At 39.4% G+C, this 11,922-nt stretch overlaps 1 pseudogene; it reads left to right on the top strand.

Moving 5' to 3' along the window:
* The first annotated feature begins 320 nt into the window (after positions 1-320).
* On the top strand, positions 321-5,968 carry LOC143611333 (uncharacterized; annotated as a pseudogene).
* Positions 5,969-11,922: the final 5,954 nt, after the last annotated feature.

Raw genomic sequence — 11,922 nt, 5'->3', positions numbered from 1 at the left:
TTATTAAAAGTTATCAATTATAACATTTAAGTTATTTAAATCGTGTAAGACACGGATACATAACCTAGTATATAATAGACATGTATTACTTTATTCCTAATTATTTTATCTATACTAATCAAAAACCCTTAAATTATGTAAATCCATTTAATAGACATGTATTACTTTATTCCTAATTATATATATATATATATATATGATTATCCAATAAACCACCCTCCATAAAACAATCTTGTTTTTCAACCAATAAAGTAACACTTTATACATATAATTTAATCCTAAAGAGACCCCACACCCAACAATACCCCTTTTCATTAAAAATGTGTTCTAAAAACAAGCACCAAAAACGACTCACATTTGACACCCTCACACCAACTCTCACTACCCCCAATTCCGACCACCGGAAACCACCACTAACCACCCCAAATTCATCAAATTCCGGCCTACCCTTCATCATGGGTACCCAAAGATCCAACCTTTCCACCAAACTCACAAAACATAACCAATCTTTATAACAATTTTGGACACCATGATGGCGGCGGAGAAACGGTAAAGAAAGTTAATAAAAGATATCAAGGGCTGACGTTGATAAGAACGAAAGCCATTAAAGGTAAAGGCGCTTGGTATTGGGCTCATCTGGAGCCGGTTCTCGTTCCGAATCCGGATTCGGGTCAACCCAAAGCCGTTAAGCTCCGGTGCTCCCTATGCGACGCCGTTTTCTCCGCATCCAATCCTTCCAGAACGGCGTCGGAGCATCTTAAAAGAGGCACGTGCCGGAACTTTATTTCCGAAAATACCCCTAGACCGCTTACGTCAGTCTCACCCACCGGAATCGTCACTCTCAATTCTCCCACGTAGAGGTGCACAAATCGGTTTTTTTAAAAAAACCGGTTCGGTTATTAACCGGACCGGTTTTTTTCGTCCTGGAAAAAAAACCGGTTCGGTTAATAACCGGACCGGTTAATAACCGGTTTTTGTGCATGAAAACCATAACCGGTCAAACCGGTTACGACCGGTTTGTGAACCGGTTAGAACCGGTTAATAAACCGGTTTTTTTTATTAACCGGTTTTTTAATAACCGGTCTAACCGGTTAACCGGTTTTTTTTTTTTTTTTTTTTTTTAAAATAACCATTATTTTTTCACAGTATAAACAAACCGGTAACTACAAGGCAAACCGGTAACTACAAGTATTAAATCGTTATCGCATATTCGTAACTCAAAAATACATAACTTTCATTTATAGCTTTTACATTAAAAATACAAACATTAAATCGTTATCGCATATTCGTAACTCAAAAATACAAACATTAAAGAATGCTTAGACACGATTACATTAACAACTTGCTGTTTCTTACTCATTATTTTCATCGCTACCCGATCCCGAGCTATTCCTTAGGTAATCGTCGTACGCGGCTTCTTCATCGGTCATTGGTTGAGTGTGTCCTTGATTGACCTCGTCTTCATACAAGCCCGCCTCATAGTCCATTTCCCCCTCGAGTGAGCGTTGATGTTGTGCCCTATCTAAAGCGTCCAAGTAATCCTTGTAGCAAATAGACATCTCTACAGCTGGTGGAGTGAGTCGAGTCCTCCTAATCGATATAACCCTGCCAGAAACAGAAAAAGCAGACTCCGAAGCTACCGTGGAAGCTTGGACCGTTAGTAAATCTTTGGCCATGGCGGCGAGGATCGGAAACTCATCCTCCTTACCTCTCCACCAAGCCAGCAAATCAAGACTTCTAAATTCATCTGGAGTCATGTGTTTCACAAAGTTGGTACCACCATACCTTCCAAGTTCACTGCTTGGGGTGTTTACCTTTTGACGTTTACCGGCGTCTTCCCAAATCATGTAGTACATCCCCATTTCAAGGTCGGATTGGGATTGGGATTGGGCAACAGCTCTTAACGAGTCATGAATTTGGGAAGACGACCCGTATTTTGTAAGGTAAACATCATACATGTTAGACAAGGTGGTGTTGAAAGCATTCTTTAAAGTTTGGTTATAATAGGGGTTTTGATCGTCGTTTAACTCTAGCTCATCACAAATTTTTTCTATTAAAGCTTCAACACCACCAACATTAATGCAAGGGTTTAACGCAGCAGCACATGTCAAAACAGCGGGTAGTTGTTGAAAATATTTTCTAAATTTTTCTTTCATTTTTACACCCATATCAAAATAAGGTGCACCCCTACAATGAAGTTCACTCAACTTTGTGCACATGACATCAATTTTTGGTAAAGCAATGGGGCTTGTTGGATAGTAAACCCCGGATAAACTAGTTGTGCAAGATTTAAAAATTTGAAGGACCTCCGTAACGATCTCAATCAATAACCAGTTTCTAGGATCGTACGGTGCACATTTACCCCTACTTGACATTATTTGATGAAACGCAATTAGTGATTCTTTTTGTTGGATGGCTTTCTCAAACATATCACAAGTCGAGTTCCATCTTGTTGGACAATCCCAATTGGGCCCCAACCATTGACAATTAGCTTCATCACAAAATTTTTTGTATCTTGAAAATGTTTTATTGTTGCTAAAAACATCTCGTAACATTCTTTTAAAATTGTTTCTTTGCGTTTCGATCACGTTTAACCCATCTTGCACGGCCAAGTTGATAATATGTGCAATGCATCGGCTATGAAAAAACGCTCCATCACAAATAGGTTTATACTTTAATTTTAAATGGCCAACCGCGGCCGTATTGTTGGACGCGTTATCAAACGAAATTGAAAAGATTTTATCTTCAATCTTGTATTGTCGAATGACTTTATCCAAGAGTTTAAAAATATTTCTACCCGTGTGCGGGTAATCAAACAATTGAAACGCAACGGTTCGTTTCATCATTTGCCACGACCCGGGGTCAACCCAATGAGCCGTCACACAAATGTATGAGTCGGGCGAACCATTAGGTACCGACCACACATCCGTTGTTAAGTTTACACCAGTTTGTAAGTTTGAAAAGTATGAAATTAGTTCGGATTTAGCGTTTTTCCAAGCTTTAAGACAATCTCTTCTAAGGGTCGAACGACTTACGTGTTGGTAGCGTGGTTGAACATACTTTTGCATCATCTCCGTGAATTGAGGGTTGTCGAAGTGGTTGAAAGGAAGTGTATTTTGAATCACAAAGTTTGAAAACTTTTGACGTACCGCTTCAAGGTCGTACGTAAACACCGTTCCTTGATTCATCATCTCCGGCTGCGAACTACTTCCCGATTCGTCCTTCAAGGCCTTGCAAAAGGGCCTTTGTACATGCGCTCTTAAAGTGGAGTTTGCATCTTTGCCATAAAACTTCAAACAATGTTTGCATCGAGCTTTTTGGGTACCGTTAGACATTTCGCATAGGTCGAAATGTTGCCAAACATCTTGGTTTCGTTTCGTGGGGATGACCCGAACGACCGTTTCTCCCGTGTTCGAGGCACCCATGTTGACGGATGAAGCAGCACTTTGGGAGGCCATGATAATCGACTACGAAATAAGAGCGTATGGAGTGGTAATGTGGTATAATTGAGCGTGAGATAACAAAATAATCGCGTATGTAATAAACGTTTAGAGCGTTTGGAGTTGTATAATCGAGTGTGATCTAACCAATACCCAACCTAAGCTATATATAGATGTTTGTGGGGGTAAAATGGGGAAAAAAAAAACGGTCAAAACTTATAAAAAACGGCTATATGGCCGTTAATCAACGGGAAAAAACCGGTTTTTAACCGGTTAACCGGTTTTTTTATAACGGTCAAAAACCGGTTTATAAAAAAACCGGTTAACCGGTTTTTTAAAAAACCGGTTATTAAAAAAACCGGTTTTTTAATAACCGGTTATTAAAAAAAACCGGTTTTTTTTATAACCGGTTATAAAACCGGTTTTGGCTCCAAATTGTGTAACCGATATATAAACTGCCGGTTTGTAAACCGGTCAAACCGGTTTACAAAAAACCGGTTTTCTTAAAAACCGGTTTCCGGTTTAAACCGGCAAACCGGTTCGAGGACCGGTTTTTTTGACCACCTCTACTCCCACGTCATCCTCCTCACCCACCCGCCGGAAACGGAATTACTCCGGCGAAATTCCGACACGCCTTCTCCGACGTACTCCATTCCTCCGGTCACCATGATCGAACCGGCGAGCTCAACTCCGGCGAGTACAGCTCCGGCATTGCCGTATATGTTATCCGGCGGGAAGGAGGATCTGGGTGCGTTAGCTATGTTTGAAGATAGTGTTAAAAAGCTTAAAAGCCCCAAATTGTTATCTTATCAAACCCTAACAAAACCCCAAATTGATTCATCACTGGAGTTATTATCCGATTGGGTGTACGAACACGGTGGGTCGGTTCCGTTTTCGAGCCTCGAGCACCCGAAATTCACCAATTTCTTGAATTTAATCGGGTTACCGCCGGTGACTCGTCGGGACTTCGGTGGAGAACGGTTGGATTCGAAATACCAAGAGGTGAAATCGGAGTCGGAAGCTCGAATTCGCGAGGCGATGTTCTTTCAAATCGCGTCGGATGGGTGGAGATCGGGTGGTGGTGGTAATCATCATGATCAAGGTGAATTTGAGAATTTGGTGAATTTGTATGTGAATTTGCCTAATGGGACTAGGGTTTATAGAAGAGGGGTTTTTACTAGTGGGTATGTGTTTGCTAATAATGCTGAGGATGTGTTGATGGAAACAATTAGGGAAATATGTGGGAATAATTTGCATCAGTGTGTCGGGATTGTGTCCGATCGCTTCAAGTCGACGGCTTTAACGAATCTTGAAAACGAGCATCGGTGGATGATCAATCTCACTTGTCAATTTCAAGGGGTTTATGGGTTAATCAAAGATTTTAGTAAAGAGTTACCATTGTTCAATAGTGTGAGTAATAATTGCTTCAAAGTTGCAAACTTTGTTAATAATAAGTCTTATGTGAAGAAGTCTTTTGTTAAATACCAGCTGCAAGAATACGGGCAGGTCGGGTTGTTGCGGGTACCCGTTTGTGGTGGGAACCGGTTTGTGTTTGCGTTCGAACCCGTGTTTAATTTGGTGGAGGATGTGCTAAGCTCGGCCCGAGTACTGCAGTTGGTTTTGCTCGATGAAGGGTACAAGATGGTTTCTTTGGAGGATCAAGTTGGGAGGGAGATTGATGAAATGATGAGGAATCCTTGGTTTTGGAAAGAATTAGAGGCGGTTCATTCGGTGGTTAAGTTGGTTAAAGGGATGGCTGAGGAGATTGAGAAAGAGAGACCACGAATCGGGCAATGTTTGCCGCTTTGGGAGGAGCTAAGATTGAAAATTAATAGTTGGTGTGTTGAGTTTCATGTCAATGAAGATCATGTAGACAGGTTGTTTGATAAAAGGTTTAAGAGAAACTATCATCCGGCTTGGGCCGCTGCGTTTATACTAGATCCGCTTTATTTGATTCGAGAGGCGAGTGGGAAGTACTTGCCCCCCTTCAAATACCTAACTTCCGAGCAAGAAAAAGATGTTGACAAGCTTATAACAAGGCTCGTGTCAAGAGAAGAAGCTCACATTGCTTTAATGGAGCTTATGAAGTGGAGGACCGAAGGGCTTGACCCGGTGTATGCACAAGCGGTTCAGCTGAAGCAACAAGACCCTGTCACGGGGAAAATGAGGATAGCGAACCCACAAAGAAGTAGGTTGGTTTGGGAAACTTATTTAACCGAGTTCAAACTTTTGAGAAAGGTGGCGGTGAGGTTGATCTTTCTTCATGCTACTTCTTGTGGGTTCAAGTGGAATTGGTCGTTCTCAACAGGGATTCAGTCAAGAAACTCGATTGAGAAGGCGCAAAAGCTGATCTTCGTTGCTGCACATTCGAAGCTCATGAAACGGGGGTTATCGAATGATGAAGATAAAGATTCATTTTATGCGGTCGGGAACGGTGATGATGATGTGCTTAATAATGTATTGTTTGATGCATCTTCTTTATAAAGATGCATTCTTTTTTCTTTGCTTTTGATGGCTTTTTTTATCTATTTAGAAGATTTTTGCACCTATGATTGTTATAGAAAAGGGTATTATTTTTAGTGTTCTGAATTCTTTGGAGGCTAAGTTGGGAATTTAATGGAAAGAAACAAGACAAAAAAGCGTAGTAATCTTTTCAAAATTCTTGAAAAGCAGAATTTACATTTCTAAAATCCTTGGTTATATTAGGAGTTATTTACTAGATTCATTCATTGATGGCAACTTGTCATTAGATTTTTTTTGTTTTTTGAACAACCAATTTTATTAAAACGAAAACGTAGCATAGTAAGAAGCTAGACTAGTTGAGTTAAACGTACAACGCCACTCAATTACAACTTCTCCAAAAGAAAATTTACACCATGTTTCCAATCAAGTTCTACCCATTTCCTTTTATTTTTGACCTATAGAAACGTATACTCCTCTTTGATTTGGTTTATCGAGACCCTTTCATTGTTGAAAACTGTCTCGTTCCTTGCCTTCCATAAACTCCAACATGTTGTTAGTATAACACTGCATGGATGACTCCCTTTTTTGTATTTGTGTACCTCGGTGTTTTTATGCATTTCAAGTAGGCCTCGGACGGCAAAAGCATACACCAAGGGAAAGGGAATGTTACACCAATTGCTAACAAAAATATCCAAATGATCGTTGCCACATGGCATGAGATTACGATGTGTTCAATAGACTCTAGTGCTTTCACCATATAATGGAGACCAACTTTGATCTTCAATCACCCTTTGCCACACCAATAAGACTTCGTGGAGAAAATACCGTTGCCATTTAAACACCAAGCCCGCCCCAACCGGTTTCCAGCATTAGTTCTAAACAACCACACAGCTCTCCACCTCCACGGTAGAGGAGATCCACGTCGAAACCCATCCATTTATGGACGAACAATCCCTCTTTTTATCCCAAATCGTGCACTGTTTGTTTCTCTCAAGATTGAATAATTTAGTTATAAATATAATAATAGTTGTTGCTTATAATCTATAAGTTGTTAGATATGATGTTAAAAATATTAATTCAACTTGTGTAGATACTGGTTGGTTCATTTTAGAACCATATAAAAATATGAATCTAATTTATTAATGAAAATTGCAGTAACAATAATGCGTGAATAAAACAGAATTCACAGGTGAATAACATGTTAACTTTTGTACGCATATATTAATCGGTTAAATGAACATAGCGTTGATGCAGTCTCTCTAGCCCCTTGGATGATGGAGGTAAAACAAAGTTTTTATAGAACCGTGGGGAAAAAAATAGGCATCGATGTTATCAAATGAAAAGTGAGCATTGGTTGTACAATGATTAAAAATATTACACTAACCGTTGCTTAGGTACTAGATAGTTGTAATGCTAAATATATTAAGTTAAGTGATACACATAATGCTTGGTTCCTTTTGCAATCATATAAAAACTTATGAATCTTTGTTTCGAAATCTAAGGATACAATTCATTAGTCATACGTGTATAACATATATATCACATGCGTGAATAAAGTGACAACTTTTGTACGTGTACGTTAATATTTTGAAGGCAATGCGCTTGTGCATATTTATAATTTAATGCCGGTACTTAAATCTTAGTTATTAGATGTCCCGGTGGTAAGATGTCTCCCTTTAATAAGGGATACGTGATTTAAATATGAGTAGATTAACAACTATGTGATGTAGATGTCGTGCTCTAATCAGAAACAAGTATTTATGATGCTTAAATACCTATAAATAGTACGGGTAAGTAAGGTCGTCTCCACAAGGAATCAGTGGAAAGTGCAAGTAAAGTTCATAATTATTAATTAATTAATTAAGGTGGACAGACGATGTCAAGCAATTTATAAAAAGATGATCTAATAAAAAAAACACACGGTTACTTGGAAAAGTTTGTAAACAATGATGTAAAAATAACCAAACTCCAGGGTTCGGGTTTTGCAACAAGTTAAGGAATTGATAAACTTCTTTGGACGGTTTCTTGTTAAAAATATGTAAATCAAAAGACTTAACTATTGGCTATGTTGATCGTCAGAACTGAATCCGAACAATTGACACGGCTTAATGAAAATCTAATTGATAATCGATTTTACTTATTGAAACACAAAATCAATAATATGGTTAATGATAAACGGGTCAATGACGAAAGAACTTCATCCTAATTGTTGATCACCACAAATCAATAACTGACAAAAGATTAAGCAATCAATATATAAAAACCGTTTAAGCACAAAAGCAAACACAAAGAATTGATCAACCGAATGATTAACCAAATCCAAATCCAAAGTTAAAGTTTAGAATATCAAAACCTAATCATGCAACTCAACCCTACACCCGGAGATGGTTATGAAGCCTTTAGCCTTGCATCTTGATCTTCATGCTCTTGATGGTTGTGTGGAGGAATGATTTCATGGATCAATTGGATGATTAAAGTGTGTTATGATGGTGGAACGTCGCCTTCTAAAAGTCCCTCTACTGATAATTATTGAATAGCTTCGATATTAGGGTTTTTGGGCTTTAAATATGGAAGAAAATCAACAAAAAACCCTTTTTCCGTCAGACCAGACCGTAAGCTACGGTCTGGCCACCGTAGCTTACGGTCAGACCGTAAGCTACGGTCTGGCCACCGTAGCTTACGGTCAGACCGTAAGCTACGATCTGGGGACTCTGCTTTACGGTCTGCTAGGCCAAAACACTGTTTCCTTCATAGAATCTTCGTTTCAACTCCGTTTTCCTCCCCGTTTGCGGCCACGTCTTCGTATTTCAATTCTCTATCATCTCATAGATCATCACTTTCATTTCCACTCCATCATGAATGCTCCAAATTATCTTCTTTAAGCTCCATTACACCTGTAATCATAAAACCTATCAAAGTATTTGTGTTCGATACATATAAACAAGTAAAACACACAATATAAAATACTTAAGGCGTGTACTTTTATCCACACGTCACATCCCCACACTTATCATTTACTTGCCCTCAAGCAAACTCTCATGCAACACATACACCTCGATTGACGGTTCATCAATTATCAGTATTAATACTAGTGAGGTATAAGGTCATACCCAATTCCCAAGAACTGACACTGTCAAGGTTGATAACCCACCAAATAATTTAATGATACATTTTAAAACTATGAAACCGCCCAAACGAGTGTACTTTGTTTCCGGTTAAGGCACACATGTTCATACCCCTCATAATATAATATCTCTCCTCTCGGTTTAATATCTGGACCAGCAAAAAATGTGCTAGTATCTCTCTGCCCTCAATACCGAGTATGAACACAATGTAAAAAGATTGGTAGCAAGTCATATCTCCACCCATTACCCACCGGTTGCATAGAGAAAAGAACTAAGGGTTTTGTTGTGGCTTAGGTTAGGGTGCGGAAGTGGATTTATTTGGTGACTTATGGTGGATGAAACCCAATTTATTGACACCAACAAACAAACGAAGAAACAAACTCACTAACTATTATTTACAACCAATAACGACTTTAAACACGAACTCTTTTTGAGTTCTTCTTTAATTTTTCTTTTTTTCTTTTCTTTTTTTTTCTCTTTTTTTTATTTTTTTTACTTGACAAATACTACCATCAATATACACAAACAACTGACCCGAGACATACGTACATTGTGTACTATGCTCGAAAAACAACTTAAATACAACTCTTAACATACCAAGTTTCATCCACAGGGTTAAAACAAAAGGCCAAGGCTAACACGGCTTGTAATGTGAGTTTAAACAAACGAAAGGGAAAAAGGCACAAACTTGGCTCCTAAGGGATAATGTAGGGTAGGGAGTATTATTTTATTTTTATATGTAAGGCCAATATAAAGTCGGTTTTCTACAGTCCTATTTCTCCATACAGGTGGTGGTATTAAGATCTCGAAATGCATGAGACAACCAAGTTCAAGATATCATGGACATACTGGTAACTCTCTATAATGGCACTCAAATGACATGTGTATATACTATATATTCTATGTGTATTATATATAAGGCAAATCTTACACACGTACAGGAGGAATTAGGCTGCCGACATGAAACATGTGTACCTGTCTCCATGACTCGTTATCCCCATGTAAACGGTTCATTTTAATTGTCTAATTTTTGAAAAACATTTGCATGGGAAGACTTTCGAGAAGCTTAAAAATTGACCATGACCAAATACCTCTACTTGGCATTAATACTAACAATTAACAAATTACAATTTCGGCTTTTGCGTATAATCAAGCTACTCTTAAGGCTAAAATTTTTTAATTTCTCCATATTTTTCCATCCCCACACTTGAGATTTACATTGCCCACAATGTAACTTAGATTTTCAAAACAGATGTGTAGGTTCCTGGACGGATCGTACACGGGATGTCGCTAACAACGCAGGTGCGGAATCCCTGCGTAGGTAGATACGAGTGTAGAGTATGTAGAGATCGAACACGCAAGCAATAAACCAACCACGTTATATTGATAACAAACACGTGACCCGAGGTCACTGTTACAGACTATGACACGTAACTCGGTTACTGAATAACTGAAACAAAACCCTAAACGACCAACACAAACTGTTTCGCTGAAACAGTATATAAACACGACAACTTCGCCACAGGCGAAATTGTCAATAACTTCGCTGATTCAACAAGTTCGCCATAGCGAACTTGTTGACAACTTCGCGTATTACACAAATAAACATAATCAAAACATAATTGCATTACAGACTCGATTACAAATGCTAGACTATGAACTACTGACACACATGTACCAACAGACTCCCCCTTGGCAGTAGCTTCATATCTTGATCTTCAAATCTTGAGTCTTGTAATCTTGCATCTCTACGCGTGCGCTCCTTCTCTAACACATACCGATACCACCCGTTGATATTTCCTAGCTTGATCCTTCAAAGCAGGAATGTTGAAGATCTTCTTCTCGTTGAGCACTTTCAGATCAGCCTGCGATAGATTAACAAGATGCATCGGGTCGTAAACCCGAAGCACTTCTTGTTCATCCTCATCTTCCATTACCGCCTCAGCTGTCTCGCAATCCACGTACCACCATTTTAGATCTTTGAGCATGTCCTTGGGCATGAACTTCATCGGTACTTCTTTAAGGCACCGGATCGGTTTGTATTTCATGACCATCCAAGGTTTTCCATCAACTCTCAGACCTCTATCCTTGTCTTCGACAAGTTTCCCCTTTTGTGGTTTCAGTAGCTCAAACTTTTTCTCTTTAACGCACTCTTTCCACACGATCTTCGCAATGATTCTAGCCATGTTGTCTTCACTTCTGTTTACCAATCCCAATCTGGCTAAATCTTTTACTTCACATTCTGGCAGTGTGTTTAGAGATCTCAACTTTCTCTGGAAGTACTGAATGCCATCGTATCTCTTGATCACGAAGAGCCGCAGCTGCTCGTCGTATAACCAGCAGATAATACCTTTCTTGGCTTCCGCGTATCCCTTAATATTGTAACTTTTTCTGAACATCTTAGGGACCGCCGGCTTCTTCGTCTTTACGAACCAGTGGGCACAACCCTCCTTCCACTTCGGTTGTTCCTCCCACTCAGCATCTTCCTCCACGTTCTCATCACCCAAACCTGGTCTCTCAACCTCCGGAATCTCGTGTTCCACGGAGTCATCAACAATCTCCCCTTCCTCCAACACGTTTTCAACCGTAATCTGCTCTCAAATCCTCTCGATCTCATCAACTGGCAACACATCATCTTCAATCATAAACTCATCATCCTCCTCATCCAACTCTTTCAATGCGTCGATAACATCTTTAACATCAACATCATCATCACCATATACAACATCGTCACCAGCTGCATTTGTAGACTCCCCCTCAGCTGTGGAAGCCCCAAGAGCCTGAGAGGTTCTTGGCAGCTCACCACCTGCACCTTCCGGTGCATTGGGATCATCGTCATGATCTTCTCTCCGTTTCGTCCTCAACTCATCTCCCCTACAAGTCTTCTCCCCCTG

Source organism: Bidens hawaiensis, unplaced genomic scaffold (genome assembly GCF_021521415.1).
Source record: "Bidens hawaiensis isolate Kalapana, Puna unplaced genomic scaffold, B.hawaiensis_p1.1 tig00030598_1, whole genome shotgun sequence".
NCBI classification, from domain to species: domain Eukaryota; kingdom Viridiplantae; phylum Streptophyta; class Magnoliopsida; order Asterales; family Asteraceae; genus Bidens; species Bidens hawaiensis.
The sequence above is the reverse complement of the archived record's forward strand: the minus strand, read 5'-3'. Positions and strand labels throughout refer to the sequence as shown.